This window comes from Magnolia sinica, chromosome 5 (assembly GCF_029962835.1).
Source record: "Magnolia sinica isolate HGM2019 chromosome 5, MsV1, whole genome shotgun sequence".
Lineage (NCBI taxonomy): Eukaryota > Viridiplantae > Streptophyta > Magnoliopsida > Magnoliales > Magnoliaceae > Magnolia > Magnolia sinica.
This window is the reverse complement of record NC_080577.1, coordinates 65,622,939-65,641,925: the sequence shown is the minus strand read 5'-3', so window position 1 is coordinate 65,641,925 and position 18,987 is coordinate 65,622,939.

Sequence of the window (18,987 nt, the reverse complement as noted above, 5' to 3'; positions counted from 1 at the left end):
GAAGTAGGGCCTGCAACCACTCTAGTTTTCGGTCCTACTGGTGCTAGCTCTAACAACTGTGTACTGTTGGATGAAAAACGGAAGGAGATAGGTGTTACCTAGTCTGCTCCAACGTTTGTTGAGTCGACTCAAGCACAGCTACTGCAGTTTAGATAACGCCACACTTGGTAGCAGCAGTCCACGACTACAACTCCCCTGAACTCAGTGGAGCAGCGACTCGCCTATTTGAGTGACTGAGAACGGACTGAGTCGAGCTGATTCATAGCTTGGTGCAGCACCCACAGCTGCCTCTCTCTCTCTCCTATTTTCTCTCCTTCTCTCTCCCCATTTTCTCTTATTTCCTTTCTCTGGTGCAGATCCCAAGGTGAGCTAACGGTTCTTATAGCCGAGGGAAACTTACTTACATGATTCAGCTAATGGCTGAGATAAAAACGACCCTTGCCACGACCATCCTTGAAGAACCAGCATTCATGGGGTCCATCAGACCCTAAGGATGGATTCCCGCCATAATGGCCCACCAAAAAAGTAACTTTACGTCCCTTGTGGGGCCCATCTCATTAGAGTGGGTTGGACATTCCAACGAAGAAGATGAGAGGGCTGTTACTGGCCAACCTCCATCTACGGTATTCCACTAAGATCTGGTCTGTTTGAACGAACTAGATAGAGCTTCTGATCACCGCAAGGCCCATTTTTTGGGCCATTCATGCAGTTTCAGATTTTCTCACGAGATAATCCATATCTCGTAACTATCTCGTGAGACGAGATGTCTCCTGCTTCCAGCTCGTGCCGCCCAAGAAAAGATGGTTGAAATTTGTCCACGTGGCCTAGGGAGGGTTCAGATCGAACTAGCTACCCCTGCTATAAACGATAATGTCCCCTCTCTCTTTTCTTGGTGTAAGCGGCTGCCTGCCCATTTTTGGCAATAGGAGAGAGGGCACAATTTGAAAGGGTGAACAGATGGTTGAGATGGACGATCCGGACGATCGTGGATCGATCACATGGCAATGGTTTGGCCCACCATCTTCGAACTTAGCCAAACACGTGGCCCCGATCGATGCCATCCTGAATCCGTATGACATTGCATGGGTCCAGACAGACCACTAGGGGTTGGTCGACCAGGGCCTACACGTCTGATGGACAGTTTGGATTGGCCGGATAGTGGCCGAGGTGGACCACAATGAGATCTGGTGACCATCAGTGTAAAAAATACACGTTGGTGGGAGTTTTTCCCCTTTTTTTGAAAGAGCTTGGGTCAGCATTGGTCAAACCAACGTGTGATGTCTTGTGCACTTCATGCATGGGTGCTTATGGTGCACTCGCACCCTGTGTGGGGTCCACCATGATGCTTATGATAAATCCACTCCGTCCATTCTTCTTGGAGGCTTCAATCAGGGCCCTGACCAAGTATGGGGTGGATGTGAGGCCCAGGTGGGCCGTATTGCACATCTCAGGCCCTATTTAGTCAGTGCACCTTGATCCAGTGGCTGGATTGGTTTGATAATTGGTTTTAACAGTTAAATGGGGGTTTAGGAGGTAGTGATTGCTTGGTTGGTTATTCACTAGCCCTCGAAGGTCGATCACAAGTGCATTGCCCCATTAGTCTTTAACCAGATGATTTGGAAACTATTCTAACTTGAGGTGGTTAGTTAGGCTTGCCCTCATGGCTGATGTCGGGTCCTTCTTAGCTCCTAGAGTCTCTAATGGATGACTTCAATGATGAGTGGAGGCCTCATCCTATATTCGTTGAATTAAAGTTGTTTGTTAATTGATTTTGAAATCCCATTGATACGGGTTTTAAATGGTAACACCCGCGTACCAGAGGTGCAGGGTGTTACAATGTATCCCTGACAATGAACATTATAGTGTTATCTCCTTCTGTCACTCTTAGGCCTATGGTGGTCACTTTTCTTCTAAAAAGAACATGGCCAAAATTCTACGGTGCGACTTTTATTGGCCCACTATGTTTAGAGATACTCATGAGTTTTGCAAAGCTTGTGAGAGTTGTCAGAAATTAGGAGCATTGTCTCATCGATATATGATGGCTCTGAACCCTATTCTGATCATTGAAGCATTTGATTTCTAGGGCATCGATTTCATGGGACCATTCCCCTAATCCTTTGGGAACTTATATATTTTACTAACGGTAGACTATGTCACTAAATGGGTCGAAGCAGTCCCCTGCCGGAACAATGACCATCAAACGGTCATTAGAGTTTTAAAAGAAAACATCCTTTCCTGGTTCAGAATGCGTAGAGCCATCATTAGTGATAGAGGTTCACACTTCTACAATAGGCCATTTAAGAATTTAATGAAGAAATATGGTATTTCTCACAAAGTGAGCACTCCATAGCATCCACAGACAAGTGGGCAAGATGAAATTTCTAACCAGGAAATTAAACACATTCTAGAGAAAACAATTAACCCTGACCATAAAGATAGGTCAATTCGCTTTACCGATGCTTTATGGGCTCACCGTACTGTTTTAAAGACCCCCAATTGGAATGTCTTCCTTTAGACTCGTCTATGGGAAAGCTTGTCACTTACCTATGGAGTTGTAACATAAAGCCCACTGGGCTATTAAAAATCTGAATTTTAATCTGGACAACGCTGGCTCACTACGCAAACTTCAGTTGAATGAACTCGAGAAAATTTAGAATGATGCTTACAAGAACTCGAGAATTTACAAGGACATGATGAAGGTGTTCCATGACAAGAACATCCTTCATAAATCATTCTTGACTGGCCAAAAAGTCTTTCTTTACAATTCTCGGTTACACCTTTTTCCGAGTAAACTCCGATCTCGTTGGACCGGCCCTATCACTGTCACTAATGTTTATCCTCATAGGGCCGTCGAGATAGTAAATCAAACAAATGGCAATGCTTTCAAAGTGAATGGACACCGTTTAAAGTCATTTGTTGAGAAATTTGATTCAGAGGACATGTTCATAGCTCTGACTAATCCTGTCTACCAGGATTAATCTCCTAGTCTGATGAGGTGTATTTAGGTTTACCGCTTTCATAGGATTTAAGACTAAGATAGTTTTTTTTCAATTGTTTAGTCTATGTACTAACCCATTTTATGCTGAGATCTGTACCAAAGCCTCAAATTTCCTTCTTCAGGTACTACCTTTCCATCACTACTTCTTTTCTTTTCGTTGCCTCATGTGCATTCCATGCTTATCTCTTTTACATTGAGGACAATGTAGATTTTAGGTTAGGGGTGTGGATTAGGTAGGCTAATCAGTTATTTCCTTTGTGTTTGAGCAAAACTGTGAAATTTTTTTTAAACATTTCTGAAAATTCTGTGAATTTAAGTGATTTTGAAGTTAATTCATGAATTAGAATTATAAGATGCTTAATGTTGATGCTTTATGCCTCTTGGATTTTAATAACTTGGGAGATCCCAAAATTAAGTTTGAATTATTAATCTATGATTAGAAGTTTTAAACATTAATAGGGTCATGATTTTAGATGTCACATCTAGCTTTCACATTAGAGCTTCAATGTAATATTAAAGTGTTAACTTGGTGATTATTAAGCATGGGAGGAACCAACTTGGGTAATTTGTCCATCATGTTCAAATGAAAAAAAAAAAGTAATACCCAGCTAAAAAAAAAAAACAATTGTCGTCAAAAATGATTACCTATTAAAGATCTTTAAAAAGGTTGACACACCGTGAAAGCCATCAATGAAAAAAATCAAAAGCTGGCAAAATGACAATGAATGAAAAGATGAACTATAAGACAAGTTTTTGTTTAGGTATTTGGTTGTCCTGAATACTCAATTTTGATTATCAATGTTATCATGAAAATGAAGAATTGAACCTTTGATTGTGATAAGTCCATCATTCACTATGCACCCATGGAACTTAATGTTTAGAATTGTTCTAATTAGAGGATTAATGCTTTGAACTTGACTATGAGATTTACTGTGTGCTAGACTTTAAGATGAAATACTGCTTTATACTAATGTATCCTAGATTTCTATAGAATGGATTGTCTTCAGAACTGCTTGAGCTTATAGAAATTATACAATGGTTTTCAAAATATCTTTCGCATGTTTTATTCGGGAATAGCAAATTTTTGGTTAGGGGTGTGTTGAGTGTCAAATATTGCATATTTTTCCCCATTTATATCTTGGTTTTATGAACATGATGCTGCTTAATGTTATATTTTATACATGTTTGTATTGCAAGGTGAATCTGAGAGCTTAGATTAAAAAGAATGTTAAAAGCATGGATTTAATGCTCAAGAATCACCAAGGCAAGGGATGGATCTTAGGAGACCAAGATTGAAGATTTCAAGACCTCAAGATCTAAGGAAACCAAGTAAAGAATGAAGAAAATCGAAGATTTGAAGTGAATTTGTGTATGCTTCGACTGGTCTAAGCTCTGGCTCGACTAGTCGAAGCTTCGATTGGTCTAAGCTCTGCTTCGACTCGTCAAAGCTCCTGCTCAACTAGCCGAGAAAACTTCGACTTGAACTCTAGCAACATGATCTTTTTAATTCGCGCGATCCTCAACCAGTCGAAGGTGGTCTTCGACTAGTCGAATGTGACCCTCAACCAATCGAAGGGTTATGCTCGACCAGTCGAGGGTTACGCAGATTTTACGCGAAGTGTGTAAATTTGAGGCGGTTTTATGATTTTGCGAACAAAAGGCTATAAATAGGGGTTTCCATCCGATTTTTAGGATATTTAGGGTTTTAAGGAGCTGAGCCAAATACTTTTAGTTTTTAATGGTTTGTTGTGACTTAAATTATAATGGATCTGTAATAGCTTTAAGTATCTTCTTTTTCTATTTTGAGATTGAGAAGTTAGGAAATCATATTCTTCACCATTGTCCTATGGGCATGGTCGAGTGATGGAATCCTTCCTAATCTTCCCAATTCTCTTATGTTTGTTTGTGAGATTGGTATATCCTATTGTTTATCATTGTCTCCTGGGCATGGTTAGGTGATGGAATCACTTCCAAACCTCACAACTCTCATCCATTGAGACTAGATTCATGAGATGTTCAAAGATTTGATTATCTCTCTTTTCCAATTAGATAGGATAGGACACCAATTCCAATTGTGATCCTTTAATCAAGCAAGGTAGCATCATGAGAACCTGCAAGTGGATCCTTGGCACCCTAATTCCCACTTTGAATTGATAGTTTTCACAATCACTCACAATTACTCTTTTATTCTAGATTTAGGTTTAGATCTTAGTCTACTTCTAATTCTAGTTGCTTCCGGAATACACACAAGAATAGTCCCTGTGGATTCGACCTCGGTCTCACCAAGTTATTACTACATCGCGACCCTACACTTGGGGTTATGAATAGTCATGGTCCATACCAATGACATACCAAAATTACTTAAAATATTACATGTCAAATTACAAATAATTTGCAACTTGATATACTAAGACATTTAAACTTGCGTTGCTACTCATATCTTCATCAATCCCTACAACAACAAGCAGATCCTACAAAACATAATACAACTTGTTTTGGTGGAACTTGATCTTTTCCCCTATTTTTATCAGTGTTTGATAAAGAGCTAGTTAAGTGAGTATACTAATAAAAACATAATATAGAAAAACTATTTAAGTCATAGATTTTTACTATAAGCATGTACTAATAAGGGAATATGGTGCATATATATTATTATAACATGAAACATGCTTATTTTGGTCATTTAAAAGATATGCTAATCAAAATAGAAATGACCAATATTAGTCTAAGTTAAAAACATGTGATACCAAAATTAAGGAACTTTAAAGCTAAAACTATCAAAATAAAATGCGGCTTAATCCTTGAATTTAACTATAATGCTCACAATTGAGGCTAGAATCATCGAATATAACTATTAAGCACAAGATGAGATTAACATCCTCTAATTTACCTATGGTGTCCACTAATGAGGCTTGCATCCTCAGATTTAGCAATAAGCCCACATAGATCCCTATGGATCACTTATCATCTTCACCACCCACATGGGTGTGAATTTCCTATGAAACGGATCGAGTTCCAGAGAGAGGTTTTTTTTTCTTATATTCCACTCTCTTAGGTGCATCTCTACTCAGAGATCTATGTACGGTAGGGGACATTGTTATATTTTTTCTACCGTTGTGATTGTTGCCCTAACTAAGGATTTTTCTAATACGTTCAGTTAATAGACCAACCTGTTTCACTAACTTCGTTAGTTGGTTGTTCATTTTTGGAGGGGATGTGAACTTCTTCTTTTCTAGTGATCGTCTAAGATGACTCTTCTTAGAGTGTGTCATTTTCTCAATTTGAATAAATTTACCTATATGGTTCAGGACTGAGGTGGATTGCTAGTTTTTATAGATTCGGTATTCAAATCTCAAGTGGCCTATATCTCCATAAGAGTGACACACGGGAGATGATTTAAACTTGCTCTATGAAGTTGTAAAGTCCTTTTGGATCACCACCGAGATAGAGGTTATAACATGAATAATTTATTGTTTATAAGACTTCTATTGTCCCCACAAGGTTTGCCCGCATTAAAAGATTTACCTATATCTCATTTTAGGTAACCTTGGCATTGGCAAGATAATATTCAAGTTGGATAACTTTCAATTTCAAGTCTTTATTTTCATATTTAAATATATTAAGTTCTAATTTAAGACTCGAACACCTCTATAAAGTCTCATCAATGTTAGACTTAAGATATTTTTTATATTGAACTTGTTCTAATTGGTTAGCTAATTGAATCTTTTTGTCCTTTACTAACCCCAACATTTTTATCATTTTTATGCTTTTCTTAAAAAGTTGGTCATATGCCTCTTGCAAATCGACATCTTCATCCCCGTCATCATCTTCATTATTAGAGGAGGATGTCTCTTCTCCATCCGAGGTATTATGGTTGGATATTTCTCCCATGTCTTTAGTTGTTGGGAGAGTAGAAATGTTGGAGACCATTAAGGTGCACATTGATCCAAGGTCTCCACCACTATGCGATTTTCTAGCGTTTAATTTAATTTTCTCAGACTCATACCATTTTACTGCCTTATCATTTCTTTGGATTTTTAATATATTTGGACATCATGAGGAGGCAACATGACCATAATCCTCTCAAACGTGACACTAGGTTTCTTTCAATTTTTGAAAGATCTACTTACATGCATAGATTCAAAAGGCAAACCCTCCATGTCTCAACACCCTCTATGTTATATATGATTTTAAAGCTCCTATTCCGGATCTTTCTCGATGTGTTTGGTTCATGGAATTGAGTGGTATTGAATTGTTTTAGATGGAATTAACATCATTATTGCACAATGATTGCATGTATGGAAATACCATGGTATTGCAGCCATCCAATCCCATGTTTGGGATAAAAATTTTGCTATGGGAAAACACCGGATTAAGCAAAATCATGTTTGGTGGACCATGTAATTGTAATCAATGGACCAAATTCACAATGGATATTGTTCACTTGTACACATATATAACCAGAATGTCACGTGTAAACAGTGTATATGGATGAACAACATAGATAAATGCATGCATCAATGTGAGGCCCACATATGTAGTGGATTTTAAAATCCATGAAAATCCTGCATGGGACCAAATGCAATTCCATCCCACCTAATCCCATCTAATACCCTGTGTCAAACGCCCCCTTAAGTCCTTGAAAAGCAACCCACACTGATACCAATTGAAATTATGCGTGGTGGGCTCATGAGCTATGCTTGTGGAAGCTTGACGGAGTTAAGGAATGAATGGTTATGTCCCGAAGGAGAGGGGTAAAAATTATGTCAATTCAAAACACAATTGTTTACTTAAACTAATACATCAATTTAAACTAAGAAGGCAATTAACACTAATGCTTCTAAGCTAAAGTGGGTCCAATCAAATAAACTAAAAAAGATATGTTAATTAAGCAATAATCTATAAATGATAGCGAGCTTATGTGTACATTATAAGTTAAGTACCTAACATACAATCCAATTCAAGCATTCAAATGATTTAACTAATCAAACACATATGAATGAATAAGAATGTACATAATTCACAAACCGAAGCATAAGCATGTATAGTAGTTTGGTTTCCCTACTCCACTCCCGATGAACACACTCTCATTGAGTGTAGCGATATTCATTATCATAAGTTTTTCAATAGGTTCACCCCTAACTTTTATAGTCCTATATAAGGACCTATGTCCTATACAAGAACCTAACATACACACTCGTCGGAGGCTTCTGTAAAGGACTTTAGTTGGTTTTCTATCAGCTAACCAATAACTTCGGTCCTAGTCTAAGGACTTACGTTTAGTTCTGCTAGAGGCTCCTACGGAGACTAACATATACGCACCCATGTCTGGTGAATTCAACCTTATATAAGAGCTTATGTCCTAGAGAAGAACCTATCGAGTTTAGGTCACAAACTCTTACCATCAATCCTGCATAAAGAAAAATAGTATTGACTTATTACTTGATACTTAATTGTCGAATTGAGACCCTTTGATGCATCATACTTGGATTTCTTAATCGATATTATCCTGTACTCCAATCAGCTCCCATTGTGATCCCTCGATCGTTGAAATCGGTCTTTTTTTGCTTCTTTGAATTGGTTACTTTGTAATTGATGCTCCAATGAAGCTACCAAGGTAATGAGAGAGGTTTAATTGAATCTTCTACAACTAATTGGTTAGTTGGTTTTGAAATTAAGATTCACCTAAATGGGATTCTAGATGTTTGAAAGACAAAGGTTTTCCTATTAGATTGATGTCTATCATCTAAAGAATACAATGATACAAGATCATCTTCATAAGGAGCTTGGAATGCTCATTAAGGTGATTAAATACATGCAAGATAACTTGAATCCCTTTGGGTGAGAGGGAAGTGTTGGGAAGTATTGGGATATACTAGGGTTTCAAATTCACTCAAAAATTATTATTTTGCCTAAGTCTCGTATGCCCCTTATAACGAAAACAAGTTCAAATGGTAAAAAGAAAAAAAATAAAAAAAAGGACAAAAATTAGACTGTTCGATTAATCGATACTAGTCGTCGATCGATCGAAGTCCCCTTTGATCATTCGATCGATAGATGTAATTCTAGCATTTTTCCAAAAGCTTGCTAGAAAATTTAGGTCATGTTCAATCGGTTGAGATGAATTGATCGAGGACACCTATAAGTCTTGTTTTTGGGCAGTTTGGTTTAACAGCAGCTCGAGACCTATATAGCTTATATAAGCATGTTCAAATGAGACTTCTTAGGCTAACGGATAATCAAACAAGGTTTACCTATTAAGTAAAAATTATTTAGAGGATTAAGGTTGTTTTTGGTCAAGGTCAGGGTCACCAACGCACCTCATATACATATTCTCCACTTCCTTGGTGCTCAAGTCTTCATATGTCTTCGGTCTTTCACTTCGAAAGGCTTAACCGACTCTAACACACGTGATTGACAAATAAGGTGCACAAATAAGTGCTCTAGCATAGAGTGTTGGGCCCATAAAAAACACTTAATAAGTCCCTAATCTAAACAAATCAAAGTCATAAACTTGTTCCTAGACAAACCGGTGGATCCCTTGTTGGGCGATGCATGAATCGACGACTCTTAATGGAAGTACCCAGATATGTCTACTTTATTAGCCCATACATGGATCTCATAGGAAGAGCCAAAACCGACCAGTTAAGATGGTGACCCTTACACATCCTCAGGTATAATGATCAAACTATATTTCATGCATCATCAAGTCTTGATCTCACAATTATAGACCAAGTTAATGGGTTGTCGGATTGTTGACTTGATCTTAATCCACCAATGCGAGTGACCAAAGGTCCGAATCTAGATTATTTGTTCACGAGACACTCACACTCTTGTGCAAGATAAGGGCAACATATAAACTGACACCAAATCGACTCCAGATAGTAGAGACGGTTCATCCTAATCTAAGTTAGTCTCCTCACAAAAGATGATCGTACATCTTATGAACTAATATCCATAACTGTATTCCATGCACTTGTGACAGTTATGGTTTAACTGATATCCATAGTTGTATTCCATGCACTTAAGCCAATAACAATCACGTCCATTCTCAAGTTCTCGTGTACTCTCACTCGAGTCACTCCTAAGCAAACTCACTGAACGAGAGCAACACTAAAACAATTTAAGGCATATCACATGTCCAATGGAGGAGTGGGGAGTCTTGATTTGATAGAAGCACCAATAGTATCAGTCACGGGGAGCGAGATCCCAAGTGTGGTTTGATCTAAAGACCCATGGTCACTACAATGAACGGTTGAGATCCGTCCAATCATATCCACCTGGCAGTGGACGAGGGTAGGATAATTTTCAAGCACTAACTCTAACGTGGTGATCCAGAGTAACCTTGTTTAATTTCCGAGAAGAATTATTTGAAATAGAAGCTCTCTGGCGGGCCCTACTAGTCGGAACACAATTTTGCCTACATCCAAACATCTACCCCAAAAATACAGCTTCCCAGAATATTTCTAAGAAGTTTGGAGAGGTGGTGGTTGACAACCTCTCACACATGTAAGTAATTTGTGCCATGTGCCGGAAATCCAAACCGTTCGTCACAAACTCGCGTTCACAGAAAAATGGATTCAGATGAAATTTCAGGCCTGTTGGATGTCCTGAGGAAGCCAGAATTGTGGCTTGAGTTACAGTTGTTGTTGGTATGGTTTGTCAGCCCTGTCGGGAGAAAAGTATAATAATAAAATTGGTTCAGGCTTTTAGCCATCCAAACATGCCCTTAGGCCGTAGGATCCTATAAAATCTTCTGGAACGGAAGGGTTCCTGCTGTTTGGACATGGGCAGCGCACGATGTAGGGATGTAGCCTGTTGGTCTGTTATGCCCAACCATAGATAGGATGGGCCATGTGCCCAACAGAATTGGACGATCCATTATCTTTGGAAAGTCTGAATCATCCTGTCGTTGAGATTTTGGGGCATAGAGATCTATTCACGTGGGAGGCTACTCACTACTAAATCATGGGTCCCACTTGTGAACTGACAACCTGATCAAAGGATCAGATCATTCGTCTGCTAGCTCCGCTGCATAGCGTGGCTTTTTTTCCTTCTTTATTATGTTGTTAGCCGTTGGATAATGGGCCACACCGTAGATGGTGGATAAATAGATGAAAAAGAAGTTTGGAATATCATATCAAATATCAAAGACAAACAATGGTTGAATGACACGGTCCCTGTTCAAATGAAAACGTATTTTAAGTTTTTGGATCGTCCGGATGTATGCCAGCAAACCCCTTCCTCTGCTGGGTACGGGGCACTTCAAATGTCACATTTACCTGACATTCCTACTCGAATTGGGTGCGTCAAAACGGACGGTTAATAGCATATGATCATGAAGCAACGTGGACAAGCTAGGAAGTGAGGAAAATGGAGCTCAAGGTTTTCGGAAGTGTCATGTGTTCGTTTCCAGGCCGCTAATTATGCTGGCCCCAGTTTCATCAGGTTGGCCCACCCGAGGCCAGAAGCATAGAAACAGCGGGACCGAAGTATAGACGAACAGGATGCAACAGTGGGGAGGCGGTGGGTGGGTGGGTGGAGAGTAGGACAGCTAGCTAATTTATTGCGATACGATGGCGATAAGATCTGAAACATTCCGATTTTAAGAACCCTGTTTTCGAGTTGAAAGTGCTGATAGCCGGCCTCTTGTCACTTGTACGGTGGATGTCACCCCACGAAAAAAAGGTGCTCTGGCGGCTCTCGTGCTAGACAGGTGGCATTTTCGCTCTTATCCGAGCCGCTGAAACAGTGCGAACCACTGTAGGTTGACTATAAGGCCGAGAATCAGATTTGATAAACCGTCCGTTAGATGTCAAGCAACCGCCCAGTTACATTCACACTTTCGGTACAGTTTTCTGAATTTCTGTTTGGGGGGTCCACTACTCGGGCGGTTTGGATCTGAAGTGTACCCAGATGGGATGCGTGTAGTGTTCCATACAATGTGGAGCACCCGCATCATACTCTCTCTCTCTCTCAAACAATGAAAATGGGAACCACGGCCAAAATGAACGAGTGGATAGCAAGTGAAGAAGGGGTAGGTCCCATCTCTAGGGCCATGCGTGCAGCTTCCGAGAGAGAGAGATAGAGGGGGAGAGGAGCTAGGAGAGTAAAAGCAGTCGCCTATTTCCGAGGGGAGGAGAGGGTTGTTTTTCTTGAGCGGGAGACGTGTGATTGATGGGCATGTAGTTATTTCATTTTCTTTCTTTTTCGGGGTCTTATCTTCCACTTACACCCGATTATTATTGCCTGTGTTTTGTAAATCAACGGACAGAGGGAAGAGGGAGAGAGAGGCATTTGCAGCATTTATACGTTGCATTGCATGATTATCATTCTGAATGATTACACTGGCGGCGCTCAGAAGCTGTTCCTCCCTTTCTCTCATTTACTACTAATATAATATTACAGATGGAAGCGAGAGTGCTGAGATTGTATTATAGTAGTTTTTGGATTGCGTGGTTTGGTTTACTTTGGTTAGGGTTTGGAAACCAAGGTTTTGGTCACATGGACTTGTCTGATCTACCTTCTTATAGGGCGCCTTTAAAGAGGGTTTTGCTTTTTTTCTGTTTTCTAGCGTAAAGGGTCTAAAAGTTGTACCTTGTACACACACGTCAGTCCAAAAAGTCTAAACCCCAATCCCTTCTCAGGCAAGTTTTAACTCTCTTTTTCATTGCCAGTTACCTGTCCTGGCTCTTTTAATGTTCTTGTTTCCTTCTTTTTCTAAAATTTTATTTTTTATTTATTGGAACTCCTAATGCAATTACTCTGCAAACTCGAATCAAACAGCAACACTCACGTAAGTTATGGTTCAGTGATTATATTTTTTCTTTTACTTTCCGCCGTACTGACCCCATAAAAGATGGCCACGCCAATATGATCACGCGTTGCGAAAATCAAGCCCACGCAGTCATTGATGTTGGTTAGGTCCATCGGACCCATGCGCTATTGGCCTGATTTTCACTTCTGCATACCATTATGGTCTGGCCCATCTCTCGCATGGAAAGGATGTTCTTTTCGCATTTACAACGTCTGGGCCTCATCATTTCTCCTAACAAACGCAAAAATGGATTCTTTTTAGAGCTTTTTCTTACGGTACAAACCACTTATGGGCCACGCACCTTACCAAGCCCACTTATTCTTAACTTCCAAGAATAAGCTCCCGGTAGGAATGACTTTCCATAGGTCAAAAATGCCCCTATTTTATCATACGCACCTTCGAAAGCTGCTAGCCGCATCTCCTTCTCAAATTTCACCAATCTTTCCTCCTCTGATCCTTCATCCTAACCGAAGAAACTCATTTTCTAATTACTTCTCGCCTTCTTTGACTGTTCACCCTAGCAGTAAAACCCTCCTTTTACTGCATTCTTCACTCTCATTTTCTTATTGTCGAGTCTAAGAGTAAAACCCTCATTTTCGGCATAACTTTATCTGGTCAAGAATATACAACCCACACACGTCATTTTCGACTTTTGTGAACCCAAGATAGGACAAAAATGGTCCCCCCATCTTAGAAGAGTCGAATGACAGGTATATTTGTAATCTCTGCTTTCTTTTTGTGGACCTCACTGTATTTTATATGATATATCCGCACGGTCCATAATCCATTTTTTATTTTTTAAACATTAAATGGTATGGCATGTCCCGATAAATGAGCAAATTTAATGCTCAAATGGCCCACATTGAGGGTTTTTGAAACAAAGAACGAAAACCGATGTGAAATTAAACGAAGACCGAGTGAAAGAGACGGAGCACCGACTGACTTAATAGACCAACGATCGACTGAATTATTGATGAGGACCCACTGAGTTAAAATGACTGCGAATTGAGTTAAATTGACCGCAAACTGAGTTAAAATGACCGCAAAGTGAATGAAATTGACTGAGGACTAAGTGAAATTCGACTCACAACTGCAAGAAACTGACATCTTGACCGAGAATTGTGTGATATTGACCGATAACCACTTGAAATCGACCGATAACTGCCTGATGCTCACTTACCTGCCAATCTAACTTAGTTCGCGGTCATTTTAACTTGGTTCGCGGTCAATTTCTCTAACTTAAGCTAGTTTGTAGTCAATTTCACTAAGTTCGTGGTCAATTTCATGATGTTCGTGTTCGATTTCACGATGTCTGAGTTAATTTAACTCCGTTGTTGGTCAATTCCACGATGTTCGCGGTTAATTTCACGTAATTCAAAATGTTAATTTAAAGTAGTTATCGGTCAATTTCATAGTCCCCAATCAATTTCACTTAGTCCGCGGTCAAACACAATCAGTTCGCGGTCAATCTAACTCAGTGAGCGGTGAATTTCTGTCAGTTCGCAGTCAATTACAATTAGTTCGCGTTCAATTTAACTTAGTTCCTGGTCAATTTCAATGAGTTCGCGGTTAATTGAAGTGATTTCGTGGTGAATTTTAGTTAGCAGTCAACTTCACTCACTTCATGTAACGTCTCGGAAAAAATCCGTACAAAGAACCGAGTACCACCTCAGGTAGAAATCACTAAAGACCGAATCCTTGATAAATTAAACGAAAATTTATTAAGTGCTAAACTAAATAATCAGTAGAATTAGCTTGAACCACTTTCTATACGAACCGCAAGACCCAAAACTATTAGGATCGCCGACTCAAAATTACCTTAAGACCTAAGAGCAATCAAAAACCCAATTGTTCTCGGGAGCACATTGAAACTCCGTATCGGACTTTGAGCGAGTGTCGAAAGTCTGATTACTGCAAAACTATACGGTTATGACCGCCTTATTGGGCTTGAGAACGATCGCGGGAATCAAGTCCAAATTTAAGAAATGTACAACTTGAAGCTGGAGCGAAGTGTGTGAGAAATGCGAATATCTTTAGAAAATGAACTCAAACTTAAGTGATTTGGGTTGTTCACTTGCAGGCCAAATTTAAGGTTTTAGACAGTTAGATTTTGACCCAACTGCACCCGTAGATTAAGAAAATTTTCCTACACATGTTAGTGTACTTGTGGCCCTGATCGAGTGATGATTACTGTTGAGATGAAACAGGTCCTCCACGGTCGATCCACAAATTCGATCGAACTGAAATTTTAACCTGGCCTAGATCCATTTCTAAGGAACTTACCCTATGTCGTAGGTGAGTAATGGACTTTCAAATGTGTCCCGTTTGCCCAAAACGAACACCGTTTGGCTATAACTTAAGTATACTATGGTCCTAGGGCCATTGACATCAGTTCTAAGCTTATAAATAGCCCTTAAACCACCCCATTTCTATTCCATACGATTTTCTCCAAACCCTAGGAGAGAGAGAAAAAAAAAAGGTAGAAATGAATGGAGATCGAAGGGAGGTCCTTAGAGTTTACTGCCATGGTTCCTTCATGCTACTCCACGTATTGAATCGCCTCTATATCTAGCTATACCGTCGAATCCGAGTTCGATTTGGGTAAGAAATCCTAACCCTAATCTTGTTTTAGGAATCCAAATAGAGAAATCAATAAAATAACTAACCTATTTCATAATTTAAGTAGCCGTTATGCTGTAAATGGTGACGTAGTGTACGAACCGAGTTCGTAACGAGCATACCGACGAAAGGTGTGCACTATAAACGTTTAGGTTATGGTTTTCAAGGCTTTCAATGTCAGCTAATGATTTATGTCTGACTTGATTGCTACCATATGATCTTAGTTACGATGTATTCAATAATTCATATACGTGTGTGAACTATGTGAATGTATGATACATTCTATGTGTTTGTTAAAATGTTCGAATGAATATGAAATCATAATTTGTGCTTGCCATGACTATTAATCTAGGATTCACGTTTGTTATATATATGACAACTCCTTTATGAAAGGATTTGCCATAATATATGCTATAACTAATTTAGTTCATATATGTGGTGATGTGTAGTCTAAGTGTTTGATAAAATGTCTGAATAAGAAATTGTCCGATGAATTGTATCTATTAAGGGCATTGAGATAGGATTCTCAACTACCTTATCTAGATGTATAATTTCCTTCATGTAGTCTTGATTTCAACTACGTGATTTATATATAAAATGCATATGTATAATAACGTGTTCTATGTATTTGATAAAATGTCTGAATGAGAAATTGCTTGATGAATTGTATTTAATGAGGGTGTTGAGATAGGATTCTCAACTACCTTATCAATATTTATAGTTCCCTTCTTGTAATCTAAATTGGTACTACGTGATTTATGGATGAAATGTATATGCATAATGACATGTTCAATGTGTTTGTTAAAATGCTCGAATGGGATTTGTATTTGAATTATTTGTTAAATGTTGTTATGACTATCACATGTGAGTACCTATTGTATTTTAGTATGTTTGGGACTATACGTAGCCAGGCAATCAGTAACAATTCCTGTTTAGGTGGCCGAATTAGTCTCACCACATTTGATACGTTTAGTGAATCCGATTTGTACGATGATTGTCGACAGTGGTTAGGCCACGTGGAGTGCTTATGCGCTCCATGTCGATTAATTCAGCATGCGCTCGTACCAATCGAACTTTTCTAACAAACTGATATGCCTATTGCGTATTTACCATGTATGGACGCTATTACTTTAATCTAAGGTACCACTTACCAATGTAAAGCCTGTTTCAACCATTGTACCACGATCCGCTAAGACTCATGAGCCGGGCATGATGGTATGGGACACCGTAGTTGTAACGCCCCGACTTTTCAAGACCCGAGTACACGACCCGTTTCTTAAAAACCCGAGTGTTAACCTTAAAGGATGGTCAAATTCGAGTACATATATTTTTTCTTTCATCAGAGTAAGTAAATGAGCGTAGTGTGGACAAATCGACATAAAGAAAAATTTCATTATCATTCAAATATGCCTATAATGACTTATACAAACCAATGTCTTTAAAATTTACAATTACAAGAATTATATGATCTAATATATGAAAAAAATAATAAAAAGCATATAAATATAAGCCGCAAGATCGTACAGTTCCTCCAAGCATATAGGCAAGCATTCCTGGTGATCGTATCCTACTCCTTATTAAGTCTGAACATACATATCACTTAAGCCACCTGTACTACCTGTACGGTTTTATGTTTGATGGATGAGTGACCAACTCAGTGTGAATTCCCCTCAAGATTACACACCGCCGCATTAGGTAAGAAATAGTATAAAACATACAGACAACCAAAACAGAGTAAATGCAGTCTTGTTAGATGCATGGATGAATGAATGTAATGATCGACTCGAGTAAAACATCCAGACGGTCTGTGCCCCGGGTAAAACATCCACACGGGCAATGTCCCGGGAAAAGCATCCAGACGGACATTGGGGTCGTCACCCAGGGATAAGGCTGGTTATCAGCGCAACACGCAGTGTAATAGCAGGGCATGATAATTCGAGTCAATATCATCATCGAATGACTGGTCATAAGCGCAACACGCAGCGTAATCATAGGGCAGAGTGATCCAAGTCATCGAAATATGCCATGCATGCATGATTAGCCAAGTCATTATTAGTCCATTTACAACTAGCCAATTTAGGTAAGCTCAAAGGTCACTACGGGGAGCACATGGCCCAGCGTAGGCCGACAGCTCGGGCATAGGTCCCATTACCACCATCCCCGGCTCATGAGACTACCACCTTAGGATGTTTAATAGAAACCCATCGACTAGTAGCCAATCATATTACGGTATATGAGGCTTACCATCGCATGGTTGTACAGAATAAAACATCGAACCCATATAGGAAAAATACTAGAACAAAGCCACAAAGGGCGATATCAAAGTAGGCCGCATAGGGCGAGTATTAGAACTGTGTGATAAAAGACCATTCTTGAAAGCCATTGGACACAACAACCCTGGATGGTAGGCCCACATCAATGATCCATCTAGACCATCACTTAATAACCACCAAGTCGAAGGTCCATTATAATCACAACTAGTCAAGTTACATGCCAAGTATGGGTGTACATTCATATGTGGGAATTTTCCACTAATGTACCAGTTTAAGTTCCATAAGCAATCCACAAGCATGAACAGTTATACAGGATAATCATAAAGCATATAATACAACAATTCAATTTCCACCAGCTAACACATGTGATTATAAAGAGAGATATCAATTATGAATTTAAATAACAACTATAACTTAAGCTAATGAGAAGATGGAAAGCTCAAGGGGAAGAATCATCACCAGATACATTGTAGGGTGTCCTTTGGTGTGAGCCCTCTCGAGAAGCTAGCGTCTCTGCGTCACTTGAACAGATTCCTAGAGAAATCCCTTATATTAGCTGATAAGTTCCAAGATTCCAGGACGCCATGGTTGGTCGAAAGGCCCAAATCGTGATGGTTTGGTGCTTATTGAGAGGAGTACAGGCCCGACAATACTTGTCCCAATAAGTGGGCACAATATACACTTACCTAGTTGGTGGGGTCCATTGCACGGATTGTGCAGATAAGCATTTATATCATGGTGGGGCCCACATACATGGCCCACTGTCATATGGGTGAGCTAGCACACTACTTCTATCTCATGTACATCACACAGTGTATCCCTATATACGTCATGTATATGATATTTGTAACCTAGGGTACGTATGTACATATATATGTATATTATACATGTATCACACGAGTTCTGTGCAGATGGTGTGGATGTGTGTCCAGGCGCACTGCATCCCGACCTTAGACAGTTTATATTCAGTGTGCACAACGTGGGTTCCACACATGCAGGACTCACCATGCATAAATATATGAGGCACGCACACCTAGGCACCCAGGCACCCACGCACCTTCATATTTGTGACATGGTTGTCAAATCCGAACGGTCCATAAGATGTGGAATCCCAAGAAACCCTAGGAGGTAAATTTTCATCCTGATTTAAGATTCTAGTGGTCCATAGCAAAGATAAATGCACTTTCAAGAGAAGAAACTGTTTGCATTAATCATGGCCCACCCAAGTTTTGGTTCAAGGTAAAAATGGGAACCAGGGGGTTTTATGAGCTTTTGCTCCA